This window comes from Bombina bombina, chromosome 6, assembly GCF_027579735.1.
Source record: "Bombina bombina isolate aBomBom1 chromosome 6, aBomBom1.pri, whole genome shotgun sequence".
NCBI lineage: Eukaryota > Metazoa > Chordata > Amphibia > Anura > Bombinatoridae > Bombina > Bombina bombina.
Window position 1 is genome coordinate 1,021,773,738 of NC_069504.1, and position 22,693 is coordinate 1,021,796,430.

The window sequence follows — 22,693 nt, forward strand, 5'->3', positions numbered from 1 at the left end:
AACCTGAAAAACAGATAAGGCGAAGGGCCTCTAGTAATAATTTATTTTCTAACTTGTTTATGTAAACATATTTCCAACTTGAAAATTATTGTGCAAAACAAGAGTGCAAGAAACAGCAGTAAAACTAACCTCAAACTTAAAGCAAATGTAACCTCAAGTCAAGAACAAATTTTTGCAGGGATACACATTTTTAATGTATATAAAATAACCACACATATAGCAAATTGGAATAATTTCTATTTAAGTAAAAGTGGCAGGTTTCTTTTCAAGAACAAAAGTTGCTCAGCTGAATTTTGCAATAAACTTTTCTGATGTTTTCTATCCATCAAATTTGTTAGGGACCACTTGCTCTTACATTATGACCTATCAGTAGATTGAGACATTAGGAATATACATTGCTAAAGATTGCTGTGACATCTCCCAGCTAATTTTATGAAACTAGATTTCATTATAGGTGAAAATGCAAGGGATGACACTCTATTTTTTTAGATATCTTTCTCTGGCACAGGTGTAGGTGTGAGAGTAACCTACAAGATGGCAATTGATCCTATGTCAAAATAACGTGCTAGTTATATATAATGAATAACCTTGTACTTTACATTTGAGAAATGTTTGAAAGTTTGTTCCTATGCTGATTGATTTATTTGCATTCTCTTTGTACTCTGTTTTGCTTAATAAAGCTTTTAAAATTAAAAAAAAAAAAAAAGTTGTTAAGCTTTCTCGCAGGAAAGACGGTTCCTCTTCAAGAACATAAGATGCTGCACTGAATAGTCTCTGTCTCTCTCTCTCTCTCTCTTTCTGTGCTGGTGCTTGGGGCAGATAAATACCTGCGTGCAATCCTTGCAAGCAGTGGAAAACGATCTTTGTTCATGCGCCAGTAGTCAAGGGGATTGTCGCTTCTGGCGATGGGTAGTTCAGCTAGATAAATCTCCAGCTGTTGTGTAGCTGCTCTTGTTGTGGTTCTACTGTGGATCGGGGTGCTGCTTTCCTGTAGAATCTCAAACATGTCAGAAAGCGAGGGAGTGTGCTCCTTATCACTTGTAAGCCGTGACTGTTTCTCTGGCACACTTTTCTCTGTGCTGTGCATCAAGTCTCCTTCACCAGATGCTTCCATCACCTCCAGCTGTGCCTGTATCATTTCTCGTGCACGCTGCTTTTTCTCTGCGTCAAAGTAATGGTCTTAAATCGAGGATCTAGTACTGTTGCAATGCAGTACAAAGGGTTGGACTCAGTGTCTTGAAAGTGTTTGTTAGCCTCCAATAGAGTGCTTTTAGCTGTTTTTACGCCATGATCTGTTGTTTGCACCTCTTTTCCCAGCAGAGGCGTCAGTGCTGCAATCAAGGGAATAACTTCAGCAACAGATGCATTAGCTGAGCTTATTTCCTTGGTTAGCTGTTCAAATGGAGCAAGAAGAGACACAATATTTTCAATTAACATCCACTGATGTGCACTCAACGTTGCTGGCAGTTCGTAATCTGCCATGTACACAGCTAAGACTCGCTTTTGTTCAAGTAGACTTTGCAACATATAGAAGGTGCTGTTCCAGCGATTGGCTACATCTTGCTGCAATCATTTGGGTGGCATTCCAAGCTGTACTTGCAAAGCTTAAATCTTCAAAAAATGCAGCAGCACCACTTCTCATATAAAAAGTTCCTTTATTAAACACATAGTAGGAGCAGGTAAAATAGAACGACGTTTCGGGTGGTTATCCCTTAGTCATGTTCACATAATGTTTGTTAGACTTAATCACCTTTAAATAGTCATCAGTCAGGTGAGACCACACCTTTCACCTTAATTACTTAGATATACATTTTTCTTAGCCTCTATTGCCATCTAGTGGTCTAACCCATATCAAACATACAATTTTATTATACAAAAACATATTTTTTTAAAAAAAGAGAACAATCACATTTGTTGAAGAGCAGATATCAAAAATGTCAAAATATAAAATTATAAAATTAAATGCCAGAAAAGGAATTGTATAAAAAAACGTGAGGCATTTTGGATCAATAAATTAGATTGCTTAATCCCCAATGGTATGAATAGGGAACTTGATTTAAGTGTATTCCTGTAAAGTAAAAGATTTTTATCTTTATACAATTCCTTTTCTGGCATTTAATTTTATAATTTTATATTTTGACATTTTTGATATCTGCTCTTCAACAAATGTGATTGTTCTCTTTTTTAAAAAAAATATGTTTTTGTATAATAAAATTGTATGTTTGATATGGGTTAGACCACTAGATGGCAATAGAGGCTAAGAAAAATGTATATCTAAGTAATTAAGGTGAAAGGTGTGGTCTCACCTGACTGATGACTATTTAAAGGTGATTAAGTCTAACAAACATTATGTGAACATGACTAAGGGATAACCACCCGAAACGTTGTTCTATTTTAGCTGCTCCTACTATGTGTTTAATAAAGGAACTTTTTATATGAGAAGTGATGCTGCTGCATTTTTTGAAGATTTTGGATACTGTTTGGATCCTTGCAGTGATCCTGTGCTAGCTTGCACACACCTTGGGTCTGAGTGCTGGATTTCAATCTTATTTTCTGTACTTGCAAAGCTTGTAATCGGGAATAAGCAAGATGAGAATGCTTAAAGTGACCCACAATTTTTCTCCCTGATGCTGTTATATCTGATATGCTGCGCTGACTCAGCACTCACTCATTCACAGCCAACTGCAGCGTGTGTGCCATGCACGGTATGCTGTTGAGTCCACTGTCGTCCATAGCCTTTACCATGTTCTGTGCATTATCTCTGACAATCAGATGAACTTTCGACTTGTCAATGTGCCAAGTTTCAAGCATGATAGCTAAAGCCTCAGATATCGCTTCTGCAGTGTGTGACCCAACAAACTCTTGTGCCTGAAGTAAACTAAGTTGCAATTTAAAATCAGCATCTATCCACTACGCTGTTAAGCTGAGCATGCTAGTTGATTACATCTGAGCTCCAAATGGCGGTGGTAAAACTTAAAGCTGTGAGGTCCGTGTTCAGGAACTCATGAATGTGTTGCGAAACACGCTCAAACATTTCAGGTAGACAGGTTTCTGAAAAATATTGTCTGCTTGGCAGTGTGTAACGCGGCTCAATATGTTCTATGAGCTTACGAAATCCAATGTCTTCCACAACAGAGAATGGCTGGTCATCTAAGGCAATGAACTCCATCACTTTCTCTGTAATGCCATGTGCTTTGGCACTATCATTTGTAAATTTCTTAGCATTTTCAAAGAATGTGTCGACAGATGGTGTTGGTGTGCTAGTAGTTGGGGTACTTTTAAGATTTTCTGTACTCTTCATACTGAATTGTATGTCGTGTTTTTTAGGTGGTATAACAACCCTGTTGTGGAAAAGTTCCTCGACACTGTACCCCCTCTTGAAATTTATGCCTCAGCTATAACAAACTTAATAAAAGAAAAAAAAGGAAAGTGAGTGACTGACTAACCTAAATAATAAATTTAACTTTATTATTATTTATTTTTATTTACTAATAAAGAGGTAAATATAATATACATAGTGCACACAGTGCAACCCAAAGCTGCTAGCTCAAATTTAAACTGAATTGAGGGGGTAAAAGAAAAGACCTTTAAAATATAAACAGAATTGAAGGGGTAAAAGACCTTTAATATAAGTGCATTAGGCTGATCTGGTCCATAATTAAAGGGACAGTATTCAGATTGGGCATGTAATTTTAAAGAACTTTCCAATGTACTTTTACACACATCATACAGGGAGTGCAGAATTATTAGGCAAATGAGTATTTTGACCACATCATCCTCTTTATGCATGTTGTCTTACTCCAAGCTGTATAGGCTTGAAAGCCTACTACCAATTAAGCATATTAGGTGATGTGCATCTCTGTAATGAGAAGGGGTGTGGTCTAATGACATCAACACCCTATATCAGGTGTGCATAATTATTAGGCAACTTCCTTTCCTTTGGCAAAATGGGTCAAAAGAAGGACTTGACAGGCTCAGAAAAGTCAAAAATAGTGAGATATCTTGCAGAGGGATACAGCACTCTTAAAATTGCAAAGCTTCTGAAGCGTGATCATCGAACAATCAAGCGTTTCATTCAAAATAGTCAACAGGGTCGCAAGAAGCGTGTGGAAAAACCAAGGCGCAAAATAACTGCCCATGAACTGAGAAAAGTCAAGCGTGCAGCTGTCAAGATGCCACTTGCCACCAGTTTGGCCATATTTCAGAGCTGCAACATCACTGGAGTGCCCAAAAGCACAAGGTGTGCAATACTCAGAGACATGGCCAAGGTAAGAAAGGCTAAAAGACGACCACCACTGAACAAGACACACAAGCTGAAACGTCAAGACTGGGCCAAGAAATATCTCAAGACTGATTTTTCTAAGGTTTTATGGACTGATGAAATGAGAGTGAGTCTTGATGGGCCAGATGGATGGGCCCATGGCTGGATTGGTAAAGGGCAGAGAGCTCCAGTCCGACTCAGACGCCAGCAAGGTGGAGGTGGAGTACTGGTTTGGGCTGGTATCATCAAAGATGAGCTTGTGGGGCCTTTTCGGGTTGAGGATGGAGTCAAGCTCAACTCCCAGTCCTACTGCCAGTTTCTGGAAGACACCTTCTTCAAGCAGTGGTACAGGAAGAAGTCTGCATCCTTCAAGAAAAACATGATTTTCATGCAGGACTATGCTCCATCACACGCGTCCAAGTACTCCACAGCGTGGCTGGCAAGAAAGGGTATAAAAGAAGAAAATCTAATGACATGGCCTCCTTGTTCACCTGATCTGAACCCCATTGAGAACCTGTGGTCCATCATCGAATGTGAGATTTACAAGGAGGGAAAACAGTACACCTCTCTGAACAGTGTCTGGGAGGCTGTGGTTGCTGCTGCACGCACTGTTGATGGTGAACAGATCAAAACACTGACAGAATCCATGGATGCCAGGCTTTTGAGTGTCCTTGCAAAGAAAGGTGGCTATATTGGTCACTGATTTGTTTTTGTTTTGTTTTTGAATGTCAGAAATGTATATTTGTGAATGTTGAGATGTTATATTGGTTTCACTGGTAAAAATAAATAATTGAAATGGGTATATATTTGTTTTTTGTTAAGTTGCCTAATAATTATGCACAGTAATAGTCACCTGCACACACAGATATCCCCCTAAAATAGCTATAACTAAAAACAAACTAAAAACTACTTCCAAAACTATTCAGCTTTGATATTAATGAGTTTTTTGGGTTCATTGAGAACATGGTTGTTGTTCAATAATAAAATTAATCCTCAAAAATACAACTTGCCTAATAATTCTGCACTCCCTGTACATACACACACTCAACATATTCATATTAGTCATACACACACAAACTCATACATTACACACATCATACATACACACACTCAACATACATACACAAACAAACACGCACACTCATACATGGACACCCATACATAAAAGATACTTTCATACACACACAGTCACACACACACACACTCATACATACATACACAGGCACTCATGATACACCATACAAAGTCCACACAAGCACTCATGATACAACATATAGGGACAGCACAATATACATAGCTCCGTGTATAGTGTACTGTATAGGGACAGCACAGTCTATTCACACAGCTCTGCGTAGTTAATGACAGCACAGTCTATAGTATACACACAGCTCTGCATAGTGTATAATGACAGCACTGTCTATAGCATACACACAGCTCTGCATAGTGTATAATGACAGCACAGTCTATAGTATACACACAGCTCGGCATAGTGTATAATGACAGCACAGTCTATAGTATACACACAGCTCTGCATAGTGTATAATGACAGCACAGTCTATAGACACAGCTAGACACGTCCACATATAATTTGTGCTGACTCTGCTGAGGCATGTTGAAACTCAATAATTTTCAGCCGCTTTGCTCTCTTTTGGCCAAAATTTCGGTGCATCCCTAGCAACAACATTAATCGATTGTTGGGTAAAAGGAAGGGGAATGTCACATCCAATCCTTCTATTTAATATGAACCCAACACTAATTTAAAAACAAGACAAAGAAGGGGCCAGGTGGCTAATAGGGAGTGTGTAGGTGTTAAGGTGTATTTAATATAGGGTTAACTTTGCTTAACAAGCATTCAATACTGGCATTCCTATGCGCTCAAAAGGTGTCCTCCTGCCTGCAAACTTCGTGGGAGTTACCCAGTCAGCCGATTTCTGGCTAGAAACCCTAAATAAGTGTCAACAACACATCTTACACACACACACAGTATACTCATTCGTTATATCATTATAGTAACGGACCATAATCATGTCCTATTGTAACAAAAACTAGCTGCAGTTCTTTTTATTAATAGTGATATTATGTTAGATCACTGTATCTATTATACCAACAGACGTTATCATTAGTTAAAAAACACTGCTGATTAGGCTCAATTATTTTCTTCATATGCTGTTATCACAGTTTCATATGAATATCACATCAACCGCAGTTTAAACTATCTCTAAAGATATTGGGTGTTGGTCTTATCAATGTTTATTGAAATAATAGGGTTAACATAGTTTAACATTCAATAAAGGCGTTCCTATGGGCTCAATGGCGTCGTCCTGCCTGCAAACTTCATGGGGGTTACCCAGTCAGCCGATTCCTGGCTAAAGACCCTATATAAGTATCAACAACACATATCACACACACACCAATAAATCATTTGTTAGATATTGTTATAGTTATGGACCATAATCATACCCTATTATACCAGAAATTGGCTGCAAAACTTTTTTACTTGATAGTAATATTGTGCTAAATCGCTGTGTATATTACATCAACAAATGCTAACATTAATCAAAATCAACTGCTTATCAGGCTCGGTTATTTATCTCATATGCTGCTTTGATTCTGGTAAAGATATTAAGTATCTGTTGGTATAATAGATACAGTGATCTAGCATAATATCACTATTAATAAAAAGAACTGCAGCTAGTTTCTGTTACAATAGGACATGATTATGGTCCGTTACTATAATGATATATAACGAATGAGTATACTGTGTGTGTGTGTAAGATGTGTTGTTGACACTTATTTAGGGTTTCTAGACAGAAATAGACTGACTGGGTAACTCCCACGAAGTTTGCAGGCAGGAGGACGCCTTTTGAGCGCATAGGAATGCCAATATTGAATGCTTGTTAAGCAAAGTTAACCCTATATTAAATACACCTTAACACCAACACACTCCCCATTAGCCACCTGGCCCCTTCTTTGTCTTGTTTTTAAATTAGTGTTGGGTTCACATTGAATAGAAGGATTAAATGTGACATTCCCCTTCATTTTACCCAACAATAGATTAATGTTGTTCTTTTTTTAAATAAAGTGTTCATTTTAAATTCTCTCCTTTTTACATCCAGATTATGTAACAACCTCTTCTTAGAAGAAGAAGGATTGGGACAAAGAGACGGAACAACAAACTCTTGATTAATATTGTGGATTGAGACAACCTTAGGTAAAAACCCCATCTTTGTTCTCAGTACAGAATTGTTTGAATGAAACGCTACAAAAGGCGGGTCACATTGAAGGGCAGACAATTCAGACAACCTTTGAGCAGAAGAAATAGTTAACAGGAATAACACTTTCAAGTAACTTAATATCAATGGCATGCATAGGCTCAAACGGAGCCTGTTGAAGAACTTTAAAAAATAACTAAATTACGGCTCCATGGTGGAGCACCAGGAAAAACCTACATGTCTAAATGAGTGTTCACAGTATATGGGTATTAATGCAAACTCCAAGAGGGGAGAGTCAGCAGGCAAAAGCTGTTTTAAGTTGGGTGGGGGTGGAGAGGGAGGGAGGATATATTAATGTGGGTTCTAAACAAACGCTTGAATATAATATGGATGGAGAGGACACTGTGTTTATTTTTGGGAGAGTGGTATGGACCCATTGGAATATTAGCAGGAAGTTGTGGTAGGACCGGATATAGGTGGGGAATGGGTGGTTAATAGTAGATATTTATGAGGGAGTCTATAGTATCAGTAAATACATCAAGTAGGGTGATGGGAGAGTTTACTGAGGGAGTCGAAATGTGGGTATCAGAGGAGAAGTAAGTGCATATTCCTGCCAGTTATGCCAAAGTTGGGTGTGAGGGCCGGAGGGTGTATGGGGCTATAAGGACTATATACTTGAGGGTGAAATAGCCTATTCAGAAGTGAGGGTTGTTCTATATACGCATAGTGAGAGGGCATGGGGAAAATCAACCTAGTATTGTGAATGGGGTGAAAATTGGGGTCTGGGCAGTGCTAGCTAAATAAGTGCAGATGTATTAGGCCCTAGTTCTATGTCTTGAGTGGGATGGCGCTGTAGGTGTTGCAGGAGGATGGATTATGCTTTCCAGCTATGCTGGAGGTTGATGAGAGGACAGGAGAGTGTATGCAGCTATATAGGCCATATGTTTGAGGGTAAGATAGGTCTATTCATGAGTGAGGGCTGTGCAACCTGCACATAATGAAAGGACATTGGGGTAATCAACCAAGTGTGATGAGTAAAGTTAGGGCTGGGGTATGTAGAAGGATAAATAGGGTAGGGCGTATGTATTAAACTATAGTTCTATGCCCTGCATTAAATGATGGTAGCTCTATATTGAGGTAGCTATGCCTACTTTGTGGGGTGGATGCCTGCTGTAGGGATCTATGTAGAAGTATTAGGAACTGTTCAGATATGTGGAGAACTTATCTCCCAAGAATGAGGTTCCTCTTGAGGCTCCTAACAAAAGTGATGAGGCTTAAATGGGGAATAGGGTGGGATTTAATAAATATCAAGTTTATATCTAACACACCAGTAGCTCAAGTTTTACATTGTCACAGATAGTGAATTAAATAATAAACAAATGTTTTGCATTAGACAATGTACAGATAGGAGTCTCCTTAACAACCCGAGAGTTCTCCCAACATATAGGATTAATTAAGACACTGATGCAAATATGTAGAGTAATATACACATGGTGTTTCAAAGTGTAGGGTGTGCATATAGGTCCATCTGTAGTAGTACCGCCGGGTCCAGGGTCACAGACTCAACCAGAAAAAGTCTAAATATTAGCTAGCCTATGATACGTCAAAATAGGTGATGGTAGAATGGGGGGTCCCTAGATACAAGTGGTGAAGCACACACACACGGGCAGGACTAACATGAATCTGGTCATATTTTTGTAGCAATTGCAAAGTGGCTTCAATATATAAAAGAGGGCAGCAATCTGCTTAACTTATTACACGTATCAGCCTAGAGAAGTTAAGTGTTGTAATTCTAATGAGGTATATAGCTATTTTCGGGAGCTTTAATAATAGTATGTTACATAAATATTTCTGCACGAGAGTAGTATAGAAATAAATTAACCCCTGTATAGGGAAAAATAACTGGGTTATAGCATGTAGCTTTAAAACCAGAAATAAGGAGTACAAGTTGAGATGAGTATCCAAATATGATTGTAACATAGGTAGGGGACCACTGCTCTATGACCTGAAACATACTAGGTTTGGTATATGTCCTAGGATAAAGGTATGGTAGAGTACTTAGGGTATGTTCATGTATCTTTAGGTAATCAAGGATTAAACGAAATACCGGTTTGGATATATACATAATTAATACAGCTTAAGTAGGACCTGTATTAGTTGCGGTCTAAGATACTAAGAACAGGTGTACAGGACTGTAAGTAACTGTGAGATAAGTGCGGACAGGATAAAGGCACCAATCCTCAGGCTAACATAAGTTTTTTTTTGTTTTTTTTTAGTTAAGGGATATGCAATCTTGCCTCATGTTAGTGTTATAGTATGACCCAGGGTGAAGCTATATTGGACTTACCTAGGGTATTGTCATGCAGCTTTAAGTAGATTTAAATTAAATGTGATACAGCTAGGTAATATGAGGAGGATTAGGACCTCATGTGAACTAATAGAAAAGGCTATTTCAATTCAGATGTAACTGCTAAGAGTGCCACATAGAGATTCAAACATACAGTCATCATATTAGTGGACTCTCGTTCATATGTTAAGTACGTTGTTTTGTGAAATGTTTTACAGAAATATAAGTGCAGAGTAGTCCCCAACAAGAGATCAGCTGGTGTGTACTAGCATGGAGACAGACTGGTTGTATCCGCTGCAGATCAAAGGTAACTGCAGAGATATATTGTGTAATAGAGTTTAACCTATTACTAGTCTTGCATTTGAGATATAATTAATCCATAGCATCAGAGATGGAGCTGGATCAGCTAGAGTTATCACTGTAGGGGTCATCAGGGTAGACTGGGTCACAAACACTCTTAGTTGAGTAATAGTGAGACGGTGGTTAGTGAAAGGGATTCCAGGTGTCATATTATTTCCACATCTTAACTTTCAGTTTCATTTTACCTATCCTGAGATACACCTGTAATTGGATCATTGCTCTTGTTATAAAGCTCACCTTACAGCTCTCCTCTTTGCTTGGTATTGTTCCTCTCTGAGCACCGTGTCAAGCCCCTTCTCTTGGACCTCATCTGAATGGTCTCTTCGTTTCCAGGCTTCCCTGCATCCAGCTGCTGCTGTTCCTCGCAAGTTCCGGTAACACAAGCGGTGACGTCACACGCCGACTGGTCTCACTCAGCTGCAAACGCTTCAGCCCGCTGTCGCTCCACGCTACTTCCTATCAGCTCAGGTTTGATCTAATCCTAGCCTCCCTCAAACTTATGCTGCTTAGACTAACTTCTGCTAATTATGTTTGCCAAACATGTGCTAACTTTATACCGCAACGTTTAACATACTTATTGATTTCAGCCTCATTCTGCAAGAACGTTATATACTGTTTATCATCTGTTCTCAGTGCCTGCCATTTCTTTATTCACTGTGATCTCAATGTGTCATTAATCATCTAGTGAATTCCTTTCCATATTGTCTTTGCCTAAATATTCTACATATAATTATATATATATATAAAACTTATCCTCATGTGAGTATTGGCAAGGTTAACCATCTGTATATAAGGTTGTATACAGTTGCACACCATAAGCCATAGATAAACTTGTAAAGATTCTTGCAAAATATATAGTTTCTTATATGTTCAGCCTCCCACACCTAGCAAGAGATTTACATACATACATAAATTTAGTTAAGTATTTATTCTGCAGTTGTGATCCTTACATTCATTATATTCAAACTATCCTCCACAGGACGTTTATGATAGAATACCAAGCCTGAAACATGGATCCAGCAGACTTAGTTAAACATGTACAGGTCCTAACAGAAAGAGTAGACACTCTCACTCAGGGTTACAATAGTCTACACCAAGAGAATACAAACTTGAAATTGTATATAAATGAGAAACTACAGACTTTGAGCTCCTCAAATTTAGCACCAGATCCCCAACCCAGTCCTCCAGAAAATTCTCTGGTGATAGAAGGCAATACAGAGAATTTAAAAATGCTTGTCTTTTTATTATGCATTAAAACCCAAGTCTTATCCAAATGATCACTCTAAGGTATTAACTACTATATCATATCTGAGAGGAGTACCCCGTAGCTGGGCTAACACGTTCTTTGAGACTGATGACCCCATCTTGTACTCCTTAGAAAAAAATTTCAAAGCCATGAGCCAATTATATGATGACCCCAATAAACAACTCACTGCAGAAAATACCATGAGGTCTTTAAGACAAAATAAACGACAGGTGGAAGAATATGTTACTGACTTTAAAAAATGGTCAAAAGATACACTTTGGAACGACCTGTCGCTTAGAAATCAATTTCGGTTAGGGTTATCTGATGCCCTAAAAGATGAGTTGGCGAGAGTTCAGCTACCTGACTCTCTTGAAGATTTAATCAATCTTTGCATAGTTCTTGATAGAAGAATTAGAGAAAGAAGAGCTGAGAGGTATCAGTCAGATCACCCAATAAAAAAACATACACTCCCAGTTATCCAGAGCATAGCATGAAAGTGACTAACAAAGATCCATCGGAACCAATGGAGATAGGATTTCTTAGAGGACCTTTGAACCAACAGGAGAAACTAAGAAGACGCAGTAACAACCTCTGCATGTACTGTGGAGTGCCAGATCACACATTAAAAGATTGCCCTCAATTGCGCACAAGGAAGGGTAAGCAAAAAACTATCGCTAACTGTTTCACAACGTGTAACAAGCTTATCTCTCACTGTCTGTTATCTATTCTTTTACAGTGGGATCAACATCAAGTTCAAACCCAGGCTATCCTTGATTCAGGGGCTAGTTTAAACTATATTGATGTAGACTTTATTCATCAAAATAAAATTCCATTAATCAAAAAAGCTATCCCTACTGTGTTACGTTTTATTGATGGAAAACAAATTTCCTCAGGTCCTATACACTATCAAACTATACCGTTAAGAGTAACTTCCAAACAGAACCACACTGAATATATAACGTTTGATGTTATTCCATCACCTCTTTACCCTGTAATTCTAGGAATTACCTGGTTATCTTTACATTACCCCAACATCACTTGGTCACTTTCTACAATAGAATTCACCTCAGATTACTGCAATAAGACATGTTTTCAGTCACATGTGTTACTTACAGATACATCCTCCATACCCCCACAGTATCAGACATTTACTGATGTTTTTGACAAGAAAGAGGCTGAAAATTTGCCTCCTCATAGAAAGTACGATTGTCCAATCGATTTATTACCTGGAGTGGACATTCCATATGGGCATATATTCCCACTATCTGATTCAGAACTAGAGTTCCTTAAAAAGTACTTGGAGGAGAATTTAAAAAAGGGGTTCATTAAACCCTCAACTTCCCCTGCTGGAGCAGGGATTTTCTTTGTTCGAAATAAAGATCATAGCCTTAGACCTATAGTGGATTACCGAGAACTGAATAAGCGCACCGTAAAAAATCGCTATCCCCTTCCTCTAATTCCTGACCTGATAGAAAAGGTTACAAGGTGCGAAATATTTTACTAAATTGGATTTAAGGGGAGCGTATAATTTAGTCCGAATTAAATCAGGGCATGAATGGATAACAGCGTCCGAACCCGATACGGGTTATATGAATATACAGTTATGCCCTTCGGGCTATGTAATGCGCCCGCAACATTCCAGTATCTGATCAACGATATTTTTAGAGACCTTCTTGATATATTCATAGTGATCTATTTAGACGACATTTTGATCTATTCTAAAACTCTCGATGAACATATTCAACATGTAAAAGTGGTTCTTACCAGGTTGCGTGAGAATCACCTCTATGTAAAACTAGAGAAATGTGAATTTCACACTAATAAGATAACCTTTCTAGGTTACACTATTAGCTCAGATGGAATTAACATGGAAAAAGATAAGATTTCAGCAATTTTAGATTGGCCCAGGCCAACTAATAAGAAACAAGTTCAGAGATTCATGGGCTTTGCTAATTTTTATCGGAAATTTATACGAAACTTTGCACACATAACAAAACCGTTAACAAATCTTACTAAAAAGAATACACCCTTCGTTTGGGGAAATGAAGCCCAAACAGTTTTTGACAACTTAAAGAAATCTTTCACTACTGCACCCATTTTGCACTTCCCAAACCCCAAACTCCAATACGTTTTAGAGGTAGATGCCTCGAAAGTAGCAATTGGAGCTATTCTCTCACAAAGAGAGAATTTAGCAAAACCATTACATCCAGTCACCTACTATTCACGAACCCTTTCTTCCGCGGAAGAAAACTACCCAGTAGGAGAGAAAGAACTTCTTGCCATTAAAAGTTCCATGGAACATTGGAGACACCTACTTGAGGCCACCTCAATTCCTATACTGATTTATACGGATCATAGGAATCTGCAGTATCTGAAGACTAACAGAACTTTAACCTCAAGACAGATCCGTTGGAATTTATTCTTTAACAGGTTCAACTTCAACATAACCTACAGACCGGCCATAAAAAATCGTAAGGCAGACGCTCTTTCCCGTCAGTTTGATATCACATACAACTCAAACAAAGAGGGAACAATCATCACACCTGACCATTTTGTAGGCCTTACTCTCGATCAACAACAACTGTTTTCATCTAAACAGTTATCTGATACTCAAATTCCTACAACAGAACTTCATCTTCAAGAAGATGGGTTGTACTACCATGATCAACAAATTTATGTACCAGAATCTCTCCGAGCTTTGGTACTCCAGACCTTACATGACTCAACACTCTCAGGTCATCCAGGTATTGTTAAGACTCAAGAATTAACTAAAAGATTCTTCTGGTGGCCTACTTTATCACATGATGTAGCTGAATATGTACAAACATGTAAAATATGCGTAACTTCTAAAAAGGGGAAGAAAGCTCCATATGGACAACTTCTACCTCTACCTACTCCAGACAGACCATGGCAGGATATCGCTATAGACTTTATAGTAGACTTACCGCCAGCAAACAAATTTAACACAATAGTTGTTATAGTTGATTTGTTCAGCAAGATGGTCCATTTTGTACCTTTCCATAAGCTTCCCACCGCTTATGAAACAGCTAATATCTTTTTCAACAACATTTTCAAATTACATGGATTACCCAATTCAATCACCTCTGACCGAGGTACACAATTTACTAGTAAATTTTGGAAGGAACTTTGTGCAAAACTCGGAATCACAAGAAGGTTGTCAAGTGCATACCATCCACAAAGTAATGGACAGACTGAAAAAACGAATCAATGGGTAGAACAGTACCTACGTTGTTTCACCACCGCACAACAGGATAATTGGTCCGATTTACTGATACATGCTGAATTTGCTTTCAAACACATACCACAATTCCATAAAGAACACACCATTCTTTGTAAATTACGGCTTCCACCCAACCTATCATTGGGAAAGTAGTTCCCAAAGTAACTGTCCAATGGTTAACCAACTGATTAACACAATTTCCGATACCTTCACCTCAATTAAGGACAACATAACGCTAGCAAAGAAACAACAAAAGTTTTACTACGATAACCGGAGAACTTCCTCTCCAAATTATGCAGTAGGCGATTATGTTTGGCTTTCAACCCGTAACCTAAAACTACAATATCCCTCGAAAAAACTCTGCTCACTTTTCATAGGACCATTTCCAATTTCCAGAATCATAAATCAAAATGCAGTTATGCTTATACTACCGGCTACCATGAAGATACATCCAACCTTCCATGTGTCTCTCCTCAAACCATATAAGAAGCTTCGAGGCCACAGCCCTACCACGCCAAGTATACCTCAACTCATAGTTCCATCTGAAGAATATGAGGTTCAAAACATTCTTGACTCTCGAAGAGTTGGAGGTGTACTTCAGTATTTGATACATTGGAAGGGTTACCCTGAGGAGGATGACTCTTGGGAGCCCGCTTCACAAGTTTCAGCACCACGTTTGACAGCTTTATTTCATCGGCGACATCCAGACCGACCCTCACCTGATCTCCGGAGGTGATCTTTGGAAGGGGTGTCCTGTCATATTATTTCCACATCTTAACTTTCAGTTTCATTTTACCTATCCTGAGATACACCTGTAATTGGATCATTGCTCTTGTTATAAAGCTCACCTTACAGCTCTCCTCTTTGCTTGGTATTGTTCCTCTCTGAGCACCGTGTCAAGCCCCTCCTCTTGGACCTCATCTGAATGGTCTCTTCGTTTCCAGGCTTCCCTGCATCCAGCTGCTGCTGTTCCTCGCAAGTTCCGGTAACACAAGCGGTGACGTCACACGCCGACTGGTCTCACTCAGCTGCAAACGCTTCAGCCGCTGTCGCTCCACGCTACTTCCTATCAGCTCAGGTTTGATCTAATCCTAGCCTCCCTCAAACTTATACTGCTTAGACTAACTTCTGCTAATTATGTTTGCCAAACATGTGCTAACTTTATACCGCAACGTTTAACATACTTATTGATTTCAGCCTCATTCTGCAAGAACGTTATATACTGTTTATCATCTGTTCTCAGTGCCTGCCATTTCTTTATTCACTGTGATCTCAATGTGTCATTATTCATCTAGTGAATTCCTTTCCATATTGTCTTTGCCTAAATATTCTACAAATAATTATATATATATAACTTATCCTCATGTGAGTATTGGCAAGGTTAACCATCTGTATATAAGGTTGTATACAGTTGCACACCATAAGCCATAGATAAACTTGTAAAGATTCTTGCGAAATATATAGTTTCTTATATGTTCAGCCTCCCACACCTAGCAAGAGATTTACATACATACATAAATTTAGTTAAGTATTTATTCTGCAGTTGTGATCCTTACATTCATTATATTCAAACTATCCTCCACAGGACGTTTATGATACCAGGAGAGTTCCAAAGTACCGTAAATCCTGAGACCTCCGACTCCACCAGCTGCAAGTTGGACAAGGGGCCAAGAGGAGAGATCGAAGCGTTAGTATCTTCATCCAGGACTGTGTCTCTCATTAGCTCCAGCCCGGGGGTCAATGCGTCTGATGTGAGATGGTTTTGGATCCCTGAGGGGTCGGCCGCATCTTCCCACAGAGCCGTCAGGAACAGAGGACCTCCCGGGGTAATATGGCTACTTGTCATCAGTGCTGTCTGCGTGTCAGTAGGCCGTGTTTGAGTCAGCGGGTGCTCCATCATAAGTGAAGTTACTGCTGCCTGCGTATCCACTGGCAAACCAGGGTCAGGACCTTCCGAGTCCTCCACATCTTCCCCCCAGACTAGTCGCAAGAGAATGCCAAAATGATAGCTCATTTTCCGGTTCAGATTGATAAGAAGCTTGTGTATAGCTGAAGTAAGTTCCTCTTCTATGATCAGCGCCATTCTTATACTTGCGTGCTCCAGAAATCAACTTAGGCAGCCTCCATGAGTGACAATGGCAAGGACCGGCACCTTATATGTGTGGGCCTCTAGTTAGTGTAGAGGTATGTCCGGGTGGGGTGAGGGCCTCTTGCGTGTCTAGGCTGAACCGTAATGCGCCATGTGGGCTAGCTGGTCATTGGGAACTCTGGCCAAATAGTCAGCTGGATCCTGCGAGAGATGTCAAGTCTCTAAACTCCTAGCGTGGTGAGGAGTGTACAAAGATATTTAGTGGCGAGATTGGCTGTTTAAATATTAATTTAGTAGGAATTATTAGTTTGTGTACACAGAGCTTAGCAAAAGTGTGTCCTCTCCATTTTGCAGCAAGTTCCATGCGAGAATTTAGATTTTAATATAAGAATGGATCCTGGGCTAGAAGATCTGGCCTCTGAGGTAACCGCAATGGAGGAGTAGATGACATCCTCACCAGGTCTATATACAAAGCTCTGCATGGCCACGCAGAAGCTAACAGAATTGCAGGAATTCCCTCCTGTTTGATTTGAGCTATTACTTAAAGGGATACTAAACCCACATTTTTTTTCTTTCATGATTCAGATAGAGCATGAAATTTTAAGCAACTTTCTAATTTACTCCTATTATCAATTTTTCTTTGTTCGCTTGCTATCTTTATTTAAAAAGCTTAGCAGCCAGCCCATTTTAGGTTCAGCACCTTGGATAGCACTTGCTTATTAGTGGCTGACATTTAGCCACCAATAAGCAAGCATAACCCAGGTTCTCAACCAAAAATGAGCCGGCTCCTATGCATTACATTCCTGCTTTTTAAATAAAGATTGCAAGAGAACGAAGAAAAATTGATAATAGGAGTAAATTAGAAAGTTGCTTAAAATTTCATGATCCATCTGAACCTTGAAAGAAAAAAAAAAATGGGTTTAGTGTCCCTTTAAGGTAGCGGAACAATTTGAAGAAAAAGATACACTAGATTAAAGTTCTAAGGAACCGCTAAGGCGTCCACCAACTCTGCCTGAGGATCTCTTGATCTTGACCCGTATCTCGGAAGTTTGGCATTGAGATGGGAAGCCATCAGGTCTATTTTCATGCACCCCCACCTGCAGGTGATCTCGCAAAACAGTTCTTGGTTTAGAGACCATTCCCTGGAGTGCAAAGTCTGCTTGCTCAGAAAATCTGCTTCCCAATTGTCCACGACTGGAATGTGGATAGCTGATATTTGGCACTGATACGTCTCTGCCCATTAAAGGATACGAGACACCCCTCTTTTATTGCCAGAGAATTGCAGTTCCTCCTTGGTGGTTGACATAAGCTACCATAGTGATGTTGTCTGATTGAAATAGAATATAATGGATGGAATGCAACTGACACCATGACTGAAGAGTATTGAAGATGGCCTTCAATTCCAGAATTTTGATTGGAAGGACCTCTCTCCAGTTATCCTGGGCTCTCCTAGAACCCCACGCATTACCCAGCCTTGCTAACTCGCATCTGTTGTTAAGATCTCCCAGGATGGTTGTAGGAAACACATGCCCTGAAGAACGGGTTCCTGAGACAGCCACCAGGTAAGAGACTCCCTTGTCACTAGATCCAGAGATATTGTCTGAGACAGATCTAGATCATGCCCGTTCCACTGACTGGACATGCATAACTGTAGAGGTCTCAGATGAAAATGAGAAAAGGAACTGGCTCGCCGGAAGAGCTAGAGGAAGAAATTTCCCCTTCAGAACTAGCCAAGGAATTGTCTTCAAAGAGTTGCCTATAATCAGAGGAAACATGTTTAACTTTTCTCTTTATTTTTCCTGCAAGTGGCATCACATTCAAGGCAGCAGAAACCGCAGACTGCAGTTTGGTTGCAAAGTCTTGAGGAAAAATACCCATCCCTGATGACGAAGGGGTAGCAGGGTACCGCATGTGAGGGGAGAGTAGCAATAGCCTGGGTTTGCAATATTGGCATGCATGGGAAAACAGATATTTGTGAGGTTATAGAGCAATCAACATTAGCCTGAGCAGGAGTAGATAGCACAGGTGTCTGCGCACAATGACCTCCAGAATGAGACTGCAGGACAGAAGAAAGGCAGGGGTTACATAATTGAGCAGGAGGACAAACCATGCTCAACTTACAAAGCATGCATTTATTTGCCTAAAATAAATTAGCAGGGCAGACATCGTCTTGACCCAAGACTGAAATTGAGTCCTCCATTTATAAGTATAGAGAGTAAAAGGCTTGACACAATACCAGAGCTAATGAAAATCCATATTGTAGCCCCTCTAAATAATGCCTCTATTTAGGATGTCTCACCATCTCCTTAATAAAGGGCATTTGTTTTTATTCAAGCAAGCCGCTTTCCATTTATGTTTGAGACGTGCATTTTAGGCAATCAGTTCTGACTCATAAATTATATATTTATGCTTAAAATATTAGAAATAACAATAAAAAAATTACAACATTTTAAATTAGATACAATATTCAAAATAATATGCATTATACGTTTCAATGCATATCATTTTAACATTGGATATACATTTAATACTAAAATAAACTATTAACCCCTTACGCACCATCACCCCCAGCGCAACCTACACTATTAACCCCTAATCTGTCATAACCTAAAGAACTAACCACCCCATGCCCACTACAAGCAATTTACTACAGGCAGGTCTAAAAATCTATCTCTGCCCATAGCTTGCCACAGACAGAGCTACTCGCTAAACTGTTACAACAGGGAGTGTGGGCATGAAGGGGTTAACCTCACAGGGTCTCCAGCTGTTTTATCCCAAATCCTTACCACAGCATAAGGGCTAACACATATTAATCCCCAAAATCCTGCCTACACTTTCCCAAAAATGAATATTCGCTGCCACCACCTAAAAATGTATTTTTCTTCAGGGTTACCCCTAAACTTCAGTTGCATTAACACCTAAAGAAAAACAAATATATAAAAATTTAAATTTGTAAGATGTTAAAAAAAAAATGTTTTTGAATGTAATTGATGCCTAGGTGTAAGTACCTGGTTCATATTATGTGTATAAAAGAAAAAAATATTATTATTTAAATAAAAAGGTATACTGCTGTACAAAGTATTATTTCGTAATAAAAACAATATCAAAATTGTGTTAAAGTATGCTTGCTGTTAAGGCATTAACGCAACAGAGATTAGTAGTTTATTATTTTTTTTTAATGAAGTGCCAATTTCTACAAATTGTCTGTGAGACTGTGAATAGATAAAGGACATATGAAATAGATATGATTACAAGCCATCAAGTGAACACAATAATGTACCTAAATTAGGTGTGACATTGCATTAAGCCAGATAAGAGGTTATAGTTGAGTATAGCATAGTGGATAGCTTTTAAAGATAAAAACAACAACATATATATATATATATATTTACACTCAGTCCTTAAAACCTTACCTTTACTTTCACTGATTAAAAGCTATATTACACATTAACAACCAGACAGCTTGCTCTAAAAAATGTAAAAACACTCGCCCACCTTTTGTATCAAATTATTTCTTATCTACCCACTATAACCTCATATTTTGTAACAAGCATGTGTCAACGTGTGAACATTGTTAAAGGGACACTGTACCCAAAATTTTTCTTTCATGATTCAGATTGAGCATGAAATTTTAAGCAACTTTCTAATTTACTCCTTTTATCAAACTTTCTTCATTCTCTTGGTATCTTTATTTGAAATGCAAGACTGTGAGTTTAGATGCCGGCCCATTTTTGGTGAACAACCTGGGTTGTCCTTGCTGATTGGTGGATAAATCCATCCACCAATAAAAAAGTGCTGTCCAGAGTACTGAAACCAAAAAAAAGCTTAGATGCCTTCTTTTTCAAATAATGATAGCAAGAGAACGAAGAAAAATTGATAATAGGAGTAAATTAGAAAGTTGCTTAAAATTGCATGTTCTATCTGAATTACAAAAGAAAAAAATTGGGTACAGTATCCCTTTAATTTACACATGAAATACTGCACTGAAAATCAGTTCTAAAATGCAGCTGCTTGCGTATTGTTTAAATAATTTGGCTAACGTTCATATATTTAAAGTTAAGGATGCCTAATCCACATTTCCAATTTGGGAAGGCAAACGCCATCTTTGTTCCTTGAAAAAAAATGAATGGTCATTTGCTGATACATATATAACAAATACACAGATATTCTCTTCACTCTGGCCAAGCTAATGCCAGCGGCTGTACCTGAATCATTCTCCCTTTCTCAGGTACAGCCTCAGTATGAGACTAAACCCCCCCAAGCTCCACTCTACCACACTGGTCCAACCACTACCATAAGCTGGACCCCTCTGGACACCACAAAAAAACTCCTAAATCCTGCGGAATTGTTGCTGATTGGGAGGTCTGCTAACTGTCCCTTTTGCTGCTTACCCCATCAAGGCAAAAGATTGAGTTTCCAGGAAGTACCCTGACTCTGGGCAAAATTTATCAAGCCCCGAAAAAATGCGCCTAAAAAGTCGCGTTTATTTCCGCAATAGTTCGCAATGTGTGAAGTAAAAAATGTCGCCAGTATTAATCAAAATTCTAGAGACATTTTTGGGGCAAATGTTTTTTTGCAATGTCAAGCGTACGGCTGATCTAGTTTTCTTGCGAAAATATCATTTTCACTTTATTTATCAATCTTAACTTTAGCCACCGGTAAATGGTTTTATTGTTTTTATCCTATTATAACAGAATTAATTAATCAAGTGATTGTTTGTTTGTAAGATTTCTTACATATTGCTTATATATTAAAGTTATTTTTATTTTGCCCCTTATTTGGCTCTCTTTCATCAAGGAAGATTGCCCGTTTTTTGACACATATTTTAATTGCACTTTAAATAATTTTACTTTTTTATAAATCTGTATATACTTTTTGTTATTGAATTAATTATTATTGTTCAGGTTCTTCGCCTTGTTGTGGGAAATTTCTAACTCTAAATACAGTTATTACGGCAACAAAGTAATTTTTCCATTTTCCCTCCAGACAAACAATATCGCTCTTTATTTTTCACTACCTCGCAAGCTACAAATTGGCGAGATTAAAAACAGTGAATATTACAGGCGCCACTTTTCATAAATGAGAACTGCGAATATATACGGGCATTTTAAAATGCCAATAGAGATTAATACAAGAATTTGGATTTTCGAGACAACTTATTAGCATATATTAAAGACATTTGTTCACACATATGAAAAGTTGCGACTTTATTGGTGAATAACCTTTCATAAATATGGTGATATCATTTGCGAGGTTTTTTTGGAAGAGAAACGTGAGAATTTTCTTATTCTCACTTTGATAAATTTTGCCCTTTGCCTATGATATGCACCAGATTTGCCCAACCTCATCCATAAAAAGTCCTATCCTACCCAGACCTGACCTGTCCATTTCAGTAAAGCGTTTTATAGTGTCCCAATTAGCGGAATTGGTAACAGATGTTCAATTAAAGCATTTGATATGATTATGTGACAAAGATATGTTAAAACATACTTTCCAAAATTTTTAACAATGTTTAAAGTGTTTTCGTGTTATATGTTAAAAGTAGTTTTAGATGTATTTTATATTTAAGTTAGAAATCAGGAAGTGTTAATGCCTTTTAACTAAGCATGTGCAAACACATCATGTTAAGAATGTGAAAAGAGTTAAAAAAAAAATTGCTGTTTCATTTAAATTGAATTGAGCATGTGCAAAAGTTTAATTTAAAGGGAAAAAGCCATGATCAAGTTAAAACTGAATTGCATGAGTGCATTTCATTTTGAATCGAAGCATTTTTGCAATATGTGTATTGGCAAAAAATGCTTGTAGTAAAATATATCTCTGTTTCAGTAGCATACATACTATGGGGTATATTTCTTAATGTGAGAGCAGACATGATACGATGTAGCGTATCATGTCCACCGCACATCGATAAATGCTGGCATCATATGCTGTCGGCAT

At 38.4% G+C, this 22,693-nt stretch overlaps 1 protein-coding gene across 1 annotated transcript in view; it reads right to left on the reverse strand.

The window, feature by feature from the left end:
* The window catches only part of PRMT8 (protein arginine methyltransferase 8), a 403,578-nt gene that overhangs the window by 13,378 nt on the left and 367,507 nt on the right, over window positions 1-22,693 (reverse strand). The gene's annotated exons all lie outside the window — the stretch shown is intronic.